General features: G+C 44.6%; 1 long non-coding RNA gene across 1 annotated transcript; it reads right to left on the bottom strand.

Moving 5' to 3' along the window:
- Positions 1-5,848: 5,848 nt before the first annotated feature.
- On the bottom strand, positions 5,849-6,440 carry LOC121993860. The gene is made up of 3 exons (XR_006115446.1): positions 6,404-6,440; positions 6,120-6,250; positions 5,849-6,047 (listed from the first exon to the last, which is right to left on the bottom strand). It is a non-coding gene; the product is annotated as an uncharacterized LOC121993860 (long non-coding RNA).
- Between the last annotated feature and the right edge of the window lie 258 nt (positions 6,441-6,698).

Below are 6,698 nucleotides of genomic sequence, written 5' to 3'. Positions count from 1 at the left end.
TCGAACATTCGGGTTTGTTACTTTGTTTTCCGCTGCGAATATTTCATTACTTCGTGGATTTCGTTTCTTCGTTGTAGTGGAGTGGGATGTGTACGTATATTTCGTTGATTTCTATATCATCTTTTCTATATACAACTGCGTGGATTGTTCATATTATATCTGTGTAGAAATGTTGAATATAACTGCGTGGATTGTTTACTATTTGTGTGTATTGTTCCGGCCGAGTGTGGCCGAGGTATAGATATATGTATACTGAGATTCATATTGTCACCCGTACAGGGGAGATGCTACCGAAATTTCTTCGGACAGGGACTACCTGGGGCGTGACAATTTATTTGGTATCAGAGCAAAGTTTTGCGATACCTACTTATCGGGTTTCGGATTTACAATGCTTACTTTCGTGAGCCTTTCTCGGTATTTTCAGATTTGTCCGGATTTCCGTCGATTTTCTCGTTTCGGAATTTTGAGGTATTTTGTCGAGGTTTTATTGATTCAATTTGGGGCTAAGAAGCGACAGGACATCTCCAGACGGCAAATAGTTAAATGAGGTAATTTTATAGTTCTTATACCTGTAGTGATATCTGGGTAACATTCTGTTACAGATATGATACATACACGTGTTCCGATACTGAGATGTGGTCATCCACGTAAGAGGCCGATAGATTATCCTGAGACAGAGTCTTCAGAGAGGTCTGCTAGGGCGGAGCCTGTCCGCTAGGGATCGCTAAAAAGTGTGCGGATTTGGTTAATCGATCAACGATTACCCAAATCGCATCATGGCCTCGTCGAGTCCTAGGCAGTCCTACCACAAAATCCATAGTAATATGCTCCCACTTCCACTCTGGAATAGGGATCCTCTGAAGTAACCCAGCAGGTCTCTGGTGCTCAGCCTTCACCTGCTGACAGATAAGACATCTAGCAACAAACTCCGCGATGTCCTTCTTCATACCGTTCCACCAATAGGAACGCCTCAAATCTCGATACATACGGGTCCCACCTGGGTGGATAGCAAATCTAGAACGATGAGCCTCCTGAAGTAACTCCTCCATGACCGGGTGAGACTGACGTATACATAATCTGCCTCGGAAATAAACAATCCCCTCATCGTCTCGTGTAAACTCAGTCTGCTGTCCGGAAGCTATCTGGCAGTACTGATCTCCGGCCTGAGCCTCTCGAATCCTCATCCTGATCGACGATGAGCAACCATGGTAACAAGAATACCTTACTCCCTGCTCCTCAAGGCCCAACTCGAAGAACTGAATCAAGTCCATGACTATAACTCGATGACAAGCTTCCTCCTTACTTCATCGGCTACCACATTAGCTTTACCCGATGGTAGCTAATAGTACAATCATAATCCTTCAGAACTCCATCCATCTCCTCTGCCGAAGATTGAGTTCCTTCCGGGTGAAAATATATTTGAGACTCTTATGATCGATAAGAATCTCAAAAGTAATACCATAAAGATGATGTCGCCAAATCTTCAAAGCAAAGATAATAGCGGCTAGCTCTAAATCATGTCTTGGTAGTTCTTCTCATGCTCCTTCAATGACGAGAAGCATGAGACTACCCTAAATCTTCATCAAGTAGCCCAAGCGATGCGTCGTATAAAGTATGAATCATCATCACGGAAGGTAAAACCAAGACGGTGCGATACTAATCTCCGCCTGACTCGGAAGGGTCTCACAAGCCTCTTACCACGTGAACTTCACACCTTTCCTAGTCGGGGCGTGGCGGCATAGCAATCTTGGAGAAACCCTCAACGAATCGGTAATATCCGCCAATCCCAAGAAACTACGGACCTCCGGGACTGGCTGCTCCCAGCTAGTGATAGCCTCGATCTTCCGAGGATCTTGAAATACCTCGGCTAGAAACCACATGTCCTAGAAACCAATGAAGAAAGCCAAAATGCACACTTAACTTCGCGTACAGATGATGTCGCCTAAGAGTCTCCAAGACTATGCGAAGGTCTTGCGCATCCTCGGAGGGAATAGATCAATATGTCATCGATAAATACAATCACAACCATGATACTCCAAAAGATACGGTTCATCAAATCCATAAATCTGCGGGAGCATTGGTAAGCCCAAATGGCATTACCAAAAACTTGTAATGTCCGTGAGGATGTCAGAATCTCTAACTCTCAGCTGATGATATCCAGACCGCAGATCAATCTTAGAATACACTGATGTATCTCTAAGCTGATCAAATAAATCCTCAATCCGTGGCAAGGGGTACTTATTTCTGATAGTCACTGCATTCAGCTGCCTATAATCGATGCACAACCTCAGAGTACCATCCTTCTTCTTGACGAATAGTATAGGAGAACACTAAGGCGGAATACCGTGGGGTTCTCCACAAGGACACCGGAATGCTCCTGCCCGTACATGCCATATGCAGCTGCTACAGGGGGAGCTGTCCTCTGTTGACGATGCGAAGATTGGGCTTTCGGCCCACCTCGCTGAGTCCCAGACTGACCAAACTGTCCTCCCGGAACAGAAATCCCGGAAGCTACATGCCGAGCCTTCAGCGAACAGTTTCAGCTCAAGTGCCCAAGCAGTTTGCAATAATAGCAAACTGACTGTCCCAGAGTACACGCAGAAGTGAGTGATCTCGGGATCCGCATCAGGTGCAGAAAGGGTCACCAGTGGACTGTTTCCGATTCTATTGAGCAGACCGGAAACGTCCAGATGAATATCGTCCTGACTTCCGGGGTCGGCCAGATGACCCAGAAGTACCCTGACCCGTCTGAGTGCGACTGCTCTACAGCTGTGTGTGGTCTGGATCTGTCCGGAAGTCCGATTAGTCTGCTTCCTCTTCTTGTCTGCATTCACTCTCTGATGAGCAAACTCAATCATAAGAGCTCTATCCAGCGTCTCGGTATATGATAAACTTCCAAAACCAGCAATCTTCACCTGAAGATGCCCGTCCAGTCCCTGGACAAACTGAAGCATACGAGATCTATCCTCGACAACTAACTCAGGACAGAATCTGGCCAACCAATTAAATTCGACATTATACTCCATCACTGAGCGATTATCCTGCCGAAGACTCAGAAAATCCTACCGTCGTGTCATCTGATACGCCCGAGGAAACTACTGACTCTCGAATGCCTCTCTAAATCTCGCCCAAATAATATGCTACTCGCCTATCATCGAGCACTGAGTGTCCCACCAGATCTCTGCCTCATCTCGTACCTCAAGTACGCAGTAGTAGGCACGACTGGAGGGGGTGCCTAGTATACTGAAGGTGATACCACTGGTGGTACAGTCGAGGTATGTACTTCTGAAGTCGGAACTATCGGGGTCTGATACACAGACGTACCCACAATGACTTGAGGAGTCTGCCCCTAGCGGACAGGCTCCGCCCTAGCAGACCTCTTTGAAGACTCTGTCTCAGGAGAATCTATCGACCTCTTACGTGGATGACCACGTCTCAGTATCGGAACACGTGTATGTATCATATCTGTAATAGAATGTTACCCAGATATCACTACAGGTATAAGAACTATAAAATTACCTCATTTACCTATTTGCCGTCTGGAGATGTCCTGTCGCTGCTTAGCCCCAAATAGAATCAATAAAACCTCGTCAAAATACCTCGAAATTCCGAAACGAGAAAATCGACGGAAATCCAGACAAATCCGAAAATACCGAGAAAGGCTCACGAAAGTAAGCAATGTAAATCCGAAACCCGACAAGTAGGTATCGCAAAACTTTGCTCTGATACCAAATAAATTGTCACGCCCGAGGTAGTCCCTGTCCGAAGAAATTTCGGCAGCATCTCCTCTATACGGGTGACAATATGAATCTCAGTATACATATATCTATACCTCGGCCACACTCGGCCGGAACAATACACACAAATAGTAAACAATCCACGCAGTTATATTCAACATTTCTACACAGATATAATATGAACAATCCACGCAGTTGTATAAAGAAAAGATGATATAGAAATCAACAAAGATATACGTACACATCCCACTCCACTACAACGAAGAAACGAAATCCACGAAGTAATGAAATATTCGCAGCGGAAAACAAAGTAACAAACCCGAATGTTCGATATAAAGTCCCCAATACAAACCCACATTACAAGTATACGTATAAAAGCGAATATAGAAAATGATATCTAGAAATCCTCGCGACAACGGGGCTAGCGACTGGAATATCTCCCGACGGCCTCAACCTGAAAAATAGTAACAACGGGGTGAGTTCAAAGAACTCAGCAGGTAATCCAATAGATATGTGCAGCAACATATAGCTACTAGCAACATCCTATGGTACAGCACACTAAACCATAGAGCCTACAGTACAGTCTCCTAACAGTACAACCTACGGTATGGTCTCCTAACAGTATAACAGATATGCATAGCTGAAATAAACTGTAATAACCAGCAAAAGGCATAAAGTACAGTCTATAGCAAGAATAATAAGAAAATGCATAACTGAAATAAACTGTGCTCACCTGCGAGGCTTGGGCAACTGACTGTCAACATACAGAGATAAAAGTAGTCAGAGCAAAAGCATGTATCCTGTATGCATGTCAATCATATGCACTCACCAAAATGCATCAATCATAACGAATGCAATCCGTGCATATGATGCAATATGACATGGTCACCCACGTCGACCATCTCACACACAATGGTGAGACCGAGTGGGTAGAGGTGAGTGCACTCGTGCCATCACTGCCCTCAAGAGTGACCGAGTGGACGGGATCTTCCGGAGTACACCTATCCTCCTACCTCAAACATAGTGGGGCGCAATGCTCTCAACTCTCGGTGCGTGATGACGGGGAGGGCTACCACGCTGCAGTCGCACTACCCATGAGCGGACCAGCGGAGCACTACAGAGCTAACTACCGTACACACCCTAGTGCTGTGCCACTACCCATGAGTGGACACGCTGTGTGCAGGCCCATGTAGCCGGCCGACGAGCTCAACAATAATGGAGTCGTCAATCGCCCAGCATGCAATCATGCGATATGGTGCATGCGACTACAATATGACATACCTGAACAAAGCCTCCTCCATATATGTGCGTGCCAAAAAGGTAAACACATATAACTATAACCATGATATAAGCAGCATAGATCCAACTACATATAACAAGTATCTACAACAACTGATCCAGTGGAAAATAACACTAAATGTATCTATCCATCTCCATAACATACATGAACATAGCAACAGGTAAAAATCATCCAATTCTAAAGTACAGCAATTAACAGAAGAAGCATGTGATAGGTATCAACTAAGCTAAGACCAGGGAAGAAATAAATCTACCATCTACCACTAGTAATTATATGTAAACTATACATATCATAAGACAGTATCGAAAGATAAGTCAAAGGGTACCCACCTCCAATAGAAGGTACAGTCAATCCAAATCCGAAGCCGAGACGCCCGTCTCGAATCAGAGTCCTGTGTCAAACAATATATATATGTTTTATTTAGCTAAATCCAAATGAAATAGCTAAATAAAATTCCTAAAACTAAATTAGGGCAAAACCCTAATCAACACAACCTCAATCTACCTAATTAATTTAATGGTTAATTAGGATTAGTTACCTAATCCTTAATCACCTATTAGCTTAGAAATCCAATGGTTGACTAGGGTTAATTACCCTAACCCTAACAATTCCATTAGATTAATTCTACACAAATAAATCCAAACATAATCACTAACCATCTAGTAATCATGTAATCCAAATCATACCTAAATCTACACATCAAGTATCAACCTAAATTCCACTAATCAATTGTGATCCAACTCATCTCTAATTCATCAATACATAAACCTAATTCCTCAACATGTAACAAAATGCCTACACTTTACCTCGATCAAGCTTCTGGAATGGGGTTGCTGTCGAAACAGGAGCACACAACAGAACAGAACAACCTACTGGGATCAACTCCTCTGTTCGGATCAAACTTGCTGCTGGCAACAAGAGAAGTTGCTGAACTAGAACGCTGCTGTAAACCACCTCAATGACCACAATTCCAGCATCACAGCAACACAACCTCGCTGCTAAAATCCTTCCTATTGATCGGATGAAGATAACATCTCAGGCGATCAAGAAATCAACACCATAGAAATGGAACATAACCTCACCTTGCTGCTATCAAACGGATCAAGCAGGAATCCAGCAGGAAGACTACTGATCAAGCACAACCATAGCTCAAGAAAACCTCTTCAACTGAATCCCCAAAGAACAGACTCATTGATCCCCTCCAATCCGTGACCTAATTCAGCCGTAAAGAAGAATGAGGATCAAGATCTGATAGGTTAAACATCTAGCACCAATGATCCGAAGGGGCAAAGCACCGGCAATGGATCTAGGGCATGGATAGCAACAAGAACGCAACCACAGCGAGAAAGAAGGTTTGATTGCTTACCCGTGGAACCCTAATTGTCCCTTCACGCCGGTGATCGACGATGGCACAACTTAATCCAGCGGCACCGAAACTCATTCCTCACCATGCCCTAGCCACCAAAGGGTCGTCGGATCATCCGTGAGAGTACAGAGAGATCAGAGCGAGAGGAAGAAGGGCTTCGGCAGGATCGGAGCTCAATGGATGTCGATGCCGGGGAAGAAAAATCACCGGAGCTGGAGCATCCCTCGCGTCGGCGTCGCTTGTTCGCGAGAGAGGCAAAGCAGAGTCGGGGGAAGGAGAGGGTTCGGGCAATCGA

The sequence above is a fragment of the Zingiber officinale genome, chromosome 6A (assembly GCF_018446385.1).
Source record: "Zingiber officinale cultivar Zhangliang chromosome 6A, Zo_v1.1, whole genome shotgun sequence".
Lineage (NCBI taxonomy): Eukaryota > Viridiplantae > Streptophyta > Magnoliopsida > Zingiberales > Zingiberaceae > Zingiber > Zingiber officinale.
The sequence above is the reverse complement of the archived record's forward strand: the minus strand, read 5'-3'. Positions and strand labels throughout refer to the sequence as shown.